Genomic DNA, 13,868 nt, shown 5'->3' with positions numbered 1-13,868 from the left:
CACTACACAGGAATGATTGGTTAAATCACTGGCTGTTGGTGATTGAACAAAATCTTTAACCCCTCACACTTTTCCCAAGATGGGGGTTAGATGGGTAGAACTGAAAATTCCATCTCTGTAATCACATGGTTGATTCCTCTGGCAAGAAGTTCCACTCCTGAAGCTACCAAGGGAGACTATCAAGAGTCACCTTAATGATATAAACATAACTGGAAGGGGCTTGTCCCGAATAATAAAAGATGCTTCTGTCATTCAGAATATCCAAAGGTTTTAGGAGCTCTGTGCCAAGAACCAGGGACAAAGACCAAAAATTGATTTATCATACCTTATTATATTATCTGATTATCTTTTTATTTTACTTTTAATTAATTATATTGAGATATAATTGATATATGACATTGTATTAGTTTCAGGTATACAACATAGTGATTTGACATGTGTATATGTTGTAAAATGATCACCACAGTAAGTTTAGTGAACATCTATCACCACATAGTTGCAATTTTTTCTTGTTCACTTTTATGATTTACTCTCTTAGCAACTTTTACATGTACGGTACAGTATTGTTAACTATTGTCACCATGCTGTACATCCCATCCTCAGGACTTTTTTATCTTAGAACTGGAAGTTTGTACCTTTTGACTACCTTCACCCAATTTGCCTACTCCCTTCACCCCCATCCATGCCTTTCCTCTGGCAACTACCAATCTGTTCTCTGTATCTATAAATTCAATTCTTTTTGAATATTCCACATATAAGTGAGAGCATACAGAATTTGTAGTTCTCTGACTTATTTTACTCAGTGTAATATCCTTAAGGTCTATCCACCCATATTATTGCAAGTAGCAGAATTTCCTACTTTTTTAATGGCTGATCACACATACACACACACACACATATGGATAAAGCAAACACATATGTTGTTTTAGATATAAAATTTGCTTTATCTGTTCCTTCATGGATGGGCAATTAGGTTTTTTCCATGTCTTGGCTATTGTAAGTATTCAAGATGATAATTTCATTTTCTTTGGATAAATACCCCAAAGAGAAATTGCTGGGTCATATGGTAATTCTATTTTTAATTTTTTGAGGAAACTCAGTATTGTTTTCCATAGTGCCTGCACCAATTACATTCCCACCAACAGTGCACAAGGGGCCCTGTTCTCCACATCCTTACAAACACTTGTTATTTCTTGTCTTTTTGATAATATCCATTTTAACAGGTGTGAAGTGGCATCTCATTGTGGTTTTGATTTACATTTCTTTGATTATTAGTGATGTTGAACATTTTTTCATGTCTTTTGACCATCTGTATGTCTTTGGAAAATGTCTGTTCAAATCTTCTGCCCATTTTTAAATTGGATTGTTTTTTTTTTGCTATTGAGTTGTAGGAGTTCCTTGTATAGTTTGGATATTAGCCCCTTATCAGATTTGCACACATTGTCTTTTATTCTGTAGGTTGCCTTTACATTTTGTTGTTTTCTTTGCTCTACAGAAGCTTTTTAGTTTGAGGTAATTCTTATGTGTTTATTTTTGCTTTTGTTGCTTTTGCTTTTGTTATCAAATCCAAAAAAAAAATCATTGCCAAGATTGATGTCAAGGAGCCTACTGTCCGTCTATGTTTTCTCTTAGGAGCTTTATGGTTTCAGGTGTTATGTTCAAGTCCTTCATTCATTATGAGTTGATTTTTGTATGTGGTATAAGATAGTAGTCCAGTTTCATTCTTTTGCATGTTGTTTTCCAGTTTTCCCGTCACTGTTTGTTGAAGACTGTCCTTTCCCCATTGTATAGTTTTGGTTCCTCTGCCATATATTAATTGGCCTTACGTGGGTTTATTTCTGGGCTCTCTGTTCTGTTCTATTGATCTATATGTCTGTTTTTATGCTAACATTGTACTATTTTGATTACTATAGCTTTGTAATAGAGTTTAGAGACAGGAAGTGTGATGCTTCCAGATTGTTTTTTCTCAAGATTGCTTTGGCTATTTGGAATCTTCTGTGGTTTCATACAAATTTTAGGGTCATTTGTTCTATTTCTATGAAAACTACCTTTGGAGTTTTTTTTTTTTTTTCATGCTTATTTATTTTGAGAGAGAGAGTGTGTGGGTATGAGCACAGGGGAAGAGAGGAGAGAGAGAATCCCAAGCAGACTCAGTGCTATCAGCACAGAGCTTGACAGGTGGATCAATCCCATGAACCGCGAGGTAATGACCTGAGCTGAAATCAAGAGTTGGACACTTAACTGACTAAGCCACCCAGGCACTCTGCCACTGGAGTTTTGATAGGGATTGCATTGAATCTGTAGATCACTTTGGGTGTTAGGGACCTTTTAGCAATGTTAATTCTTCTAATCCATGAGCACTGAATATCTTTCCATTTATTTATGTCTTCTTCAATTTCCTTTATCAGTGGCATATAGTTTTCATTGTATAGGTCTTTTACCTCATTGATTAAATTTATTCCTAGGTATTTTTTTTTTTTTGATGCAGTTGTAAATGTGATTGTTTTCTTAATTTCTCTTTCTGCCCGTTTTGTGTATAGAAGCACAACTGATTTTTGTATAATGATTTTGTATCCTGCAGCTTTACTGAATTCATTTAAGTTTTTTGATGGTCTTTAGGTTTTTCTGTATATAATATGTCATCTGGAATTAGAGACACTTTTACTTCTTCTGTTCTCATTTGGATGCTTGTTTTTCCCTTTTTCTTGCCTAATAAATCTAGCTTGACTTCCACTATTTGGATGAATTAAAGTGGCAAGAGTGGGTATCATAGTCCTTTTCCAAGAGAAAAGTCTTCAGTTTTTCACTGTTGAGTATGATGTTAGCTATGGGCTTGTCATATGTGGCATATATGGCATAAGGCATCACTGTGTTGAGATATGTTCCCTCTGTAGCCACTTTGAGAGTTTTATCATGAATGGATGCTAAATTCTGTCAAATGCTTTTTCTGCATCTTTTGAGATGATCATATGATTTTTATCCTTCACTTTATTAATGTGGTGTATCATATTGATTGATTTGCAGATATTGAGCCATCCTCACATCCCTAAAATAAATCCCACCCGATCATGGTGTATGATCCTTTTAATGTACTGTTGAATTCAGTTTGCTATTTTTTTTTTTTTTTAAGGATTTTTACATGTGTGTTCATCAGGGATATTAGCTGGTAATTTTCTTTCTTATAGTGTCCTTATCTGGTTTGGGTACCAAGGAAATCTGGCCTCATAAAATGAGTTTGGGAGAGCTCCTTTATTTTCTATTTTTTTGGAGGAGTCTAAGAAGGATTTATATTAATTCTTCATTTTTTTTTTTAATTTTTTTTTTCAACGTTTTTATTTATTTTTGGGACAGAGAGAGACAGAGCATGAACGGGGGAGGGGCAGAGAGAGAGGGAGACACAGAATCGGAAACAGGCTCCAGGCTCTGAGCCATCAGCCCAGAGCCTGACGCGGGGCTCGAACTCCCGGACCGCGAGATCGTGACCTGGCTGAAGTCGGACGCTTAACCGACTGCGCCACCCAGGCGCCCCTAATTCTTCATTTTTTAAAAATGTTTATTTTGAGAAACAGAGAACATGTGAGCAGGGGAGGGGTAGAGAGAGGGAGAGAGATTGAATGCCAAGCAGGCTTCATAATGTCTGTGAAGAGCCTAAACCGTGAAATCATGACCTAAGCCAAAACCAAGAGTTGGATGCTTAACTGACTGAGCCACCCAGGTACCCCTTAATTCTTCTTTAAATGTTTGGTAGAATTCACCAGTAAAGCCATCTGACCCTGAAATTTTGATTGTTAAGAGGTTTTTGTTTACTAATTCAATCTCTTTGTTATTGGTCTGTTCAGATTTTATTTCTTCATGATTCAGCCTTGGTAGGTAGTATGTTCCTAGGAATTTATTCATTTCTTCTAGGTTGTCCAATTTGCTAGCGTATAATTGTTCATAGTAGTCTCGTATGATCCTATGTATTTCTGTTTAGTAGTTATTCCACCATTTCCTCTTTAATATCTAATTTTATTTGCATCTTCTCTCTTTTTTCTTAGTGAATCTAGCTAAAGATTTACCTACTGTATTTATAATTTCAGAGAACATTTAGTTCTATTGATCTTTTCTATTGTCTTTTTAATCTCCATTTCACTTATTTTGGCTATGATCTTTATGACCTTCCTTCTGGTAAGTTTGGGCTTCATTTGTTCTTTTTTAGTTCCTTAAGGTATAAAGTTAGATTTTTTATTTGAGATCTTTTTCATTTTTTACTATAGACACTTATTGCTGTGAACTTCACTCTAACAATTGTTTTCTACTGAATCCCTTCAGTCTTGGTTGTTATATTTCCTTTTTCATTTGTCTGAAGATATTTTTTATTTATCTTTTAGTTTCTTCTTTGATCATTGTTATTCAGTAACATGTTTAATTTCTATATATTTGTGAATTCTCCAGTTTTCTTCTTATAATTGATTTCTAGTTTTATACCATGGGAATTGGAAAAGATGCTTGATATGATTTTAGTCTTCTAAATTTATTAAAACTTGTTTTGTGGCTTGACATATGATTGATCTATTCTGGAGAATTAGAATGTTCCACATTTGCTCAAGATGAATATTCTACTGCTTTTTGATGGAATGGTTCTGTAAATGTCTATTAAATCCCTCTGGTATAATGTGTAGTTTAAGTCCAATGTTTCCTTATTGATTTTCTGTCTGGATTATCTACCCATTGATGAAAATGAGGTGTTGAAGTCCCCTACTATTACTGTATTGCTGTCTATTATCCCCTTTAGTTCTGTAAGTATTTGTTTTGTATATCTTGGTTCTCCTATGTTGGGTCCATAAATATTTACAATTGCCATATCCTCTTCTTGGATTCACCATTTTATCATCATGTAATGACCTTCTTTGTCTCTTATTAGTCTTTGTCTTAAAGTTTGTTTTGTCTAATATAAGTATAGCTACCCATGCTTTCTTTTTTTCCCCAGGTTGGGGAATATCTTTTTCTATTCCTTCACTTTCAGTCTATGTGTGTCCTTAAAGCTGAAGTAAGTCTTTTGTAGGCAGCATATAGTTGGGTCTTATCTATTTTATTTTATTTTATTCCATTCCATTCCATTTTTAAGTAATCTCTACACACAACATGGGGCTTGAACTTACAACCCTGAGATCAAGAATTGCATGCTCTACCAACTGAGACAGCCAGGTGCCCCAGGTCTTATATTTTTTTACTACATTGAACTACTCTTGTTCTTTTGACTAGAGAATTTAGTCCAGTAATGTTTAAAGTAAATATTGATACGTATGGACTTATTGCCAGTTTGTTAATTGTTTTCTCGCTGTTTTGTAATTCTTTTGTTCTTGTTTTCTTCCTTTGTGACTTGATACTTTTCTATAATGATATGTTTAGATTCCTTTCTGTGTATCTTTTGTGTATTTACTGTAGGCTTTTGCTTTGTGGTTACCATGAAGCTTACATCAAACATTCTAGAGTTATAATAGTCTATTTTAAGCTGATAACAATTAAATTTAAATGCATTCAAAAGCTTTACATTTTTACTTCCCCTCTCATGTTTTATATTTTTAATGTCATAATTTGTCTTTTTACATGTGTATCCATTAACAAATTATTGTAGTTACAGTTACATTTACTACTTTTGTCTTTTAACTTCATGTTAGATTTATAAATGATTAACCCACCACCATTACATTAGGTTATTCTGAACTTAGCTATGTTTTTACCTTTTCTAGTGAGATTTATACTTTCAGATATTTTCCTGTTGTTAATTAGAGCCCTTTCATGTCAGCTTAAAGAAATCACCTTAACATTTCTTATAAGGCCAGTGGGGTGGTGCTGGACTTCTTAAGTTCTTGCTTGTCTAGATAACTTTTTATCTCTCCTTCAGTTCTGAAGGACAACTTTGCCAGGTAGAGTATTCTTGATTGGCAGTTTTTTCTTTAAGCACTTTGAATATATTGTGCCACTCCTTGCTGGCCTGCAAAGTTTCTGCTGATAGTCTAATGGGGGTTCCCTTGTATATAACAAATTGTTTTTCTCTTGGTGCTTCTAAAATTCTCTTCTTACTTTCTACTTTTGATACTTAAATTATGCATCCTGGTGTAGGTCTTCTTGGGTTTATTTTATTGGAACTCTCTAGGATTCCTAGTTCTGAATGTCTTTTTTCTTCCCCAGGTTAGGGAGGTTTTCAGTCATTGTTTCTTCAAGTAAGTTTTTCACCTCTTTCTCCTCCTTCTGGATCCCCTATCATGCAAATATTGGCCTGCTTGATAGTGTCCTAACAGTCCCTTAAGCTATCTTTTTTTCTTTTTTCTTTCACTCTTCTGATTGGATGAATTCCACTATTCTATCTTTGAGTAACTGATCCTTTTTCCACTGCAACCAGTCTGCTATTGAACCCCTCTATTGAATTTTTCAGCTTAGATTTTGTATTCCTTAGCTCTGTGGTTTCTGTATGGTACTTTGTTATATTTTCTATCCCTTTGTTAAAATTCTTACTTTGTTCATGCATTGTTCTCCTGGCCTCAGTGAATATCTTTATGACCATTATTTGAACTCTTTGTCAGTTTGATCACTTATTTTTGTTTCATTAAGTCTTATTCTGATGTTTTATTCTTTCATTTGGAACATATTCCTCTATTTCTTCATTTTTCCTCTCAGTGATGATTTCTATGCATTAGATAAAATAGCCACATTTCCTAGTCTTGATGGACTTGTTCTCATGTGGAAGAAGAACCATATCATTCAACCTTGCCCTAGCTATTGGTTTTCTCTCAAGTCTTTGTGATTGCCTAAGCAGTCTTTTTTGTTTTTGGTGGCTTCCAGTATTGAAAGTGTGTCAAGACCTGTCAGTGTCCCAAAGGGGAGGATCTCAGTCAACACCTAGATTCAGGCTCATTGGAAGCTTAACTTCCAGGCAGCAGCTTTTAAAATATCAAATATGCCTCTTTCAGGGGAAGACTGGGAGATGGGCATTTCTGTCTGTGGCCTCAGCACTGTGTCCTGAGGGGATAAGTGGCCAAGAACTATTTCTCTGTTTGTTACAGTTTTGTGGGAGGGACCTGAAAATGTAAGCCACACTGGCCACTAGAGCCAGGTGATGAAAGGGCATCTTTTGGATGGCAGCCACAAAAACTGGGTCCCCAGATGTATACACAAGCTCCTTTCCTGGAAATATTGGCAATCTGGCATGAGGCAGCAAGAGAGCACAAAGGTGGTACCCACCAGCTCCCTGGTCTCTGGAGGGTATTGTAGTCAGACCTTTGTTGTGCACTAAATTAGAGGCCCACTGTGTAGGCTATATGTATTAAGATGTGTAGATAGACCTCTTTCACAGAAAGACTGGCCATGTTTAAGCTGGACCCTAAGGAGTTTGCTGTGGTAAGTCCTTGTAAGCACTTTAAGAACTGTCTCTTAGTTTTCTATAGCTTTGTTGGTCTCATGGATGCAAGCCCCATTAACTTTCAAATCTGGCATTTTGGTCACCCATTTCTTAGGTGGAAGTGCAAGGCTTGAAGTTGGAAGTTCCCTCCAGGTTGTGTGTTGCTGTGCCAGAGGTGGGGTTTATGGTGAGATTGTTTATTAGCCTCTTCTGCCAGGTTTTATGTGAGTCTTTTCTCATTTACCCAATGTGTGGGAGCCACTCAGATAGTTTCTGGCTTTTTTTCAGAGATACTTGGTCTGTATATGGCTGTAGATTTGGTGTGTCCATAGGAGGAGGTGAGGTCAAGAGCCTCTTATATGAGAATATTACTCAGTGATTAAAAAGAATGAAATATTGCCATTTGCAACAACATGGATGGAACCAGAGTGTATTGTGCTAAGTGAAATAAATTAGTCAGAGAAAGACAAATATCATATGACTTCACTCATATGTGGAATTTAAGATATGAAACAGATAAACATAAAGGAAGGGAAGCAAAAGTAATAAAAACAGGGAGGGAGACAAACCATAAGAGACTCTTTGATACAGAGAACAAACAAGGTTGCTGGAGGGGTTTTGGGTTGGGGGACGAGCCCAATGGGCAAGGGGCATTAAGGAGGACACTTGTTGGGATGAGCACTGGATGTTATATGTAAGTAATGAATCACTAAATTCTATTCCTGAAATCATTATTACGCTATATGTTAACTAACTTGGATATAAATTAAAAAAAAAAAAGCCTCTTCTATTGCCATCTTGAACCAGATCCAAACGTTGAGTTGCTAATATCCATTATTAGAAATTTTTCTAGGATTTTTCTTTGGTTCTTTCTCAAAGATGTAGGTTATTTGTGATATCTTTTGTTCCTTTGTTATGTACCCTCTTTTATTTCTTGAAATATATTAAACATATTCATCTGATATCCTATAGGTAAAAAATTTGTATAGTCTAACTCTGTTTCAACTCACTGTCACTTGTCTATTTTCTCCTAGGTTTTTTTTTTTTTTTTTTAAGTTGTGGTATCCATTTGGGTCTGTTCCTCTAGAAAGGGTTATGTTTGGTATTGCTGGGTACTTGGGACACTGCTAACCCATGAACAGTCTCAGACTATCCTATCCGCTGCACATAAGATAGGATGTACCCTATTCTATATGAGCAGAGACTGGTGTTAGTAATTTTCAAGGGAAACTTTTCCCCTCATTTTATCCTTCTTCATAATACTTAGGCTTATTGTCTCTACTGGTTGTCTCTATAGGGTTATTCCCCCTCTCCTCACCTAATTCACTTACCAAGGATGTTGCCTTTCATGGGACACAACCTTACACACGGGTCATACATGGAAAGTTCTGTTTCCCACTTCACTCAGGCCTCATGTCTTATCTCCTGACTCCCATATGGCTCTAGGAAGCCTAAACTCTAAGCCACCCGGAGAGAGGTCCCAAGCAAATGCCAGCTCCAGAACTTGCTTTGTATTCAAGTTGTCTTTTATTTGTGGCCTCTGAGGACTTCCCCTATTTTTTAACCAACTCAACCATTAATTTAGAATGATATTTAAAAATATTTTATCCAGCACTTTTAATTATTCTGAATTAGGGGGTTTTCCTGCATATCTCTTCTGCCATATTTGCAGGCACAAAACACCTTTTGAATTTCTTCATCAATTTGCTCCTTGAAAAATCATCCAGCTTAAGAACATCAGAAAGGCTTATCACTAAGGCTGCTTATTCTACTAATAACCTATGTGTAAAGGTAATAATTCTTCCCAAAATAATTTATAATTTAGAGAAATTCTCACCAAGTCTCTTTCTTAAAGTAACTTGGTCAAATTCTTTGGGAACCTAGCAAAAATTATTCTCAAGTTCATTTGGAATAAGAAATTGATGAGAATAGCCATATCAGTTTAGAAAAAGAATAGTAATGGTAGAGGACTAACTCCTTCTTTAATGTTAAATGTTAAACATACTCTATTTTTTAGAAATTTTTTAATGTTTGTTTTTGAGAGAGAGAGAGGTAGATACAGAGCATGAGCAGGGGAGGGGCAGAGAGAGAGGGAGACACAGAATCCAAAGCAGGCTCCAGGCTCAGAGTTGCCAGCACAGAGCCTAACACGGGGCTTAAACCCACGAACTGCCAAGATTATGACTTGAGCCCAAGTCAGGGCATAATTAACTGAGCCACCCAGGCACCCCAAATAGTCAACATATTCTAATTCTATTCTAATATTAATATTAAGACATATTTTAAACTTTATAAGATAATTAAATCTGTATGATAATGGCACAAGTACTCATCTATCAATGGAATGGAAGATATAACTCATAACAATTCTGAGTATATGTTAAGTCTTGATATGTCTTAAAGCAAACTTCCCAAATCAGCAGAGAAGGGTGGGTTTAACCCACACATGTTGCTGGCAAGAGTGACTTGTCATGTTGAAAAAAAAAAAAAAAGTTTTACTTGATGTAAAGCAAAATAATGCCTATGTAGTTTACAGAATTAAATGGGGAAAAATGTTAAAAGAGCTATGTAAAGATACTTGCTTGATTATAGACAGTACTGAATAAACTTGAAAATCAATGGCTTGGAAGGTGGCAAGAAACTGGTTACAATGAATGATGAGGTAGTAGAGCGATTTATCTTACTTTTTGATCATGAGAAAGTATTACCTTTCAAAATAATAAATAAAATTTATTTTAAAAACAAAACCATTGGAGGGAGTAAGAAAATAATTGATAATCTTAATTTGACAAAATTTAAAATTTCTTTGTCTTTATTAATTAAAGAGAAATTCCATGTATCATATTGGCCAAATTCTTAAATATAATCATAACAAGTACAATCCTTAATAATTAAATCATTCATGTTAATCCTTGAGAACGCTGAGAACCTAGTAGAATCAAAGGCAAAAAGAGAGATTTTACAAAAGAGAAAAGTGAATTCTAAAACATACCAAGAAGTGTCAAAACCTTAAGGAATTCGGTGAAAAATATTTTTGTAACCCTACTGATTTGTAATAATACTATTTGACCCCTGAATTTACAATTTACAATTTGTTTTTCTGATATTTATGTCGACTTTTTTTTTTCTAAAAGCTAGGCCTGTTTGTGTTTATAGAGGCCTTGTTTCTTTAATTTTGTACTTATTGTGGGAAAGCGATTGGGCTTAAATGTTTTTCTTAACAGATTTTTCACTGTGAATGTACTAATCATTAATGCTTAATGTGTTCGTATATAAATGGTGTGTTTGAGTAAGATGTCGTTTGTCTCTAACCTGGTTAACAAAGACTTCTGTAAAATTTTCTCTGCACCATTTTATAGAAAGTACTGACTTGTCAATGACGGTGATACTGCAAACTGAATGGTAAATGAATGCTAATTTAAAAAATTCCTTTATGGGTCTGTTTTAGTATAAGCAGGATACCACCAGGTGGCAGTACAAGCAAAGGACAAAATCTTCACTGTAATTTGTAGTTACACTTTAACTGGAATGAAAGGAGTAATTGAATATCCATATTTGAGTAGAATCACCCCATCTTCCTAGGTGTTTTTAAAACCTTGTTTTATACTGTTTTTTTAGAGGTTAGGTTTTGTTTTTTGTTTTGTTTTGTTTTGTTTTTGTTTTGAATCTGGTCAAGTTGTACAGGAAAGACCTGTTTTAATATGTTACTTTGAGTAACCCAAAAGAACATCTTATGGCTTCCAGTCCAGACGAGACTGACACATCTTTAAGTGGTAAGATTACCTATGCCACAGAACTGTATGTCCTAAGCCAGTCAGGAGAGTAAAGCCAGTGCTTTAGTCAGGAGCCAGCCTGCCAGAAAATATACATGGCAATTGGGGTTGAATTATTCATAGATGCTTCTTTTGTGGGTTAGACAGCTCAATCTAAGTATTTTTGTAAGTCAGGTATGACTTGATTGCAGTGCTTAGTCACATATCTGGAAATAAATAGTTGCTAGATAAAAATATGATTTTTTATTTTTATAACTAAATATATATATGGCATGTGTTTCATGTCCATATATTTCCAAGGGTATTTTTAGAGACATCTGTTTCCATATCAGTAACTTTGCTCTTTCATGGTGCTAGAGTCTTTCTTTGGGGAGCAGATAGAAGCGTTGGAGGATGTTCTGTAAGACAGGTGCTCCTCAGGTACATGGAATAGCTCAAACAGCTCAAAACCCAAAGCCTGGCTTTCTAATGAGTGGCTTTAGTTATATTAATGTTAATATTTGTTTTAGCCACTGAAAGAGAATTTCCAGCTGCTCCATTAGAGATATGAAGTCTCTCAGCTGAGTAAATTAAATCCTTTGTACTGAGGCAACTTGAAAGTGAGCATCCATGGATGTGGGGGGATCTGTGAGAAACCATAGAGAGCCCAAAAAGGCCTAAAAGACAGAAGTTTGAGGATTCTTATCCTTCAAACTTTCAAAAGGAGAAGAAGTGATTTCAGTAAATTATAATAACAAATGTCGTATCAATTCTGTAAGATAAAATAAATGATTGGTGAAACAGCATCATTTATTCACGAGAAGCCAGACTAGGTTTAACACCCATCACAGCAAACTTTCCTTTTTAAACAAAGTGTCCAGACCTCCAGAGCTGGGAAGGGTGGAAAACCTAGAAATCTGATTTGAGCAACACACTTGACAAGGTCTCTCAACACACCTTTGGCTGAAGTGAGGTATAAGTGTCATTATGTATATTGGTAATTGATTAACTACCAAGGTGGTGCTGTTTAATAGATTGATGTCAAGTGGAGGGATGTTTCTAGGGATGTCCTTGGCCTTTATTCTTTAATACTTTTTATTAGTAATTTGGATGAAGATGTTGAAAGCATTCTTACAAAATTTGAGATGATATGAAGTTAAAGAGAATAAATTAAGTAGTCAAATAGAGTTCTAAAATCTTAGGCTAGTTGAACTTGGTGAGTGCTAGAAGAGTGATTTTAAGGAGAATATATATTAAAAAAAATAAGAGGATCTATGTAAAGGCCACTACTTGAGTCCTAAAATCAACAGCATATATACAGGTTAAGTCATATCTTAGCTGTAGCACATCTAGAAAAGACTTAAGGGAGTGTAGTTGGCAGTGAATATAGTATAAATAAGCTGTGTACCATGACTGTCAGTAAATATTAATTTAGGTTTTATTAAACAAATGTGGCATGGCAAAGGAGAGAGGAGATGTTCCCTCTTCTACTGGCTGGACCACCCTGTCTTCGATTTTGGGTGCTGTACCTCAAGTGGAGCATTGCTAGGCTAGGGACTGTTCAGGAAGGAGACAAGCAAGATGATAAGAGCTGCAAACACTGTTATGAAGGGCATGGCTGAAGAAACTGAGTATTAGAAAATACGACAACAGAAGATGGAGTAACACTGGCTTTACATATTTGGAAGTCTGCATGGGAAAGAGGGATTGAACTTGTTCTGTGTTCAAATTAAAATCGAGGGGGTGGAGACCTTAGACAGTTTTACATTTCATGTAATGACCCTCTGATGGTTGCAAGCAACCCCAGATAGGTACAGACTATTTCAAAAGATGGTGACTTCTCCATTATTAGAGTATTCAACCATGGAAATGTCTTAGCAACTGATAGATAGTTGAATGAATTTAAAAGTCCCTTCCAATTCTGTGTTTATGGTTATTTTCTTAACCCATTATTAAGCTAAAAAAAATCCTTAAGGCATCTTTGAGGGATGCCTGGGTGGCTCAGTCAGTTAAGTATACCACTCTTGATTTCAGCTCAGGTTATGATCTCACGTTTCATGAGATTGAGCCCCCATTGGGGTCTGTGCCAAAAGCACAGAGCCTGCTTGGATTCTCTCTCTCCCTCTGTCTCTGCCTCTCCCTTGCCCACATGCCTGCTCTCGCTCTCTCTCTCTCAAAACAAATAAACATTTTAAAAAGAGAAAAGGTACCTTTGAACATTTCTCAATATTAATTTATCTTATTGATTCTAATATATGTTTTTTTTTTCTTCTCCATGTCTTTAGTTAGCAGAGGCAGTATCAGATTTAAAATGTGACCTTTATTCCTGTTGTCTCAAAGATATGGTCAAAGCCCCAATGCCAAGATAAACATAATAGGTACCAAGTGCTTCCAAATTCTAAAGTGATTACCTAAATGGGTCATGTCAAACGATTGGGTAACCAGTTCTGCCTGTATTTAGCCCATTGCTTACCTCTGAGGTTGGAGTTGAAGAGTTGGTGATGAGGACTGTTTGAGAGACTCATTAGTGTGCCGTAAGATACCCATCTCCCCATGGGGAACTTCTGGGAGAGCTTGACATGTATGCCTTGGAATTTGGGAGACTCAAGGACAGTGATACTCACCAAGAGAGACTGGCTGAAGTTACCCATACCTGGCAGTAGCTCAAAAGAGAGAGAGACCTTTGGTAGAAACAATCTTCTCCACCATGAAAGGGGTGTAGCAAAGGTGTGTGT

Source organism: Lynx canadensis, chromosome A1 (genome assembly GCF_007474595.2).
Source record: "Lynx canadensis isolate LIC74 chromosome A1, mLynCan4.pri.v2, whole genome shotgun sequence".
Taxonomy (NCBI): Eukaryota; Metazoa; Chordata; class Mammalia; order Carnivora; family Felidae; genus Lynx; species Lynx canadensis.
The sequence above is the reverse complement of the archived record's forward strand: the minus strand, read 5'-3'. Positions refer to the sequence as shown.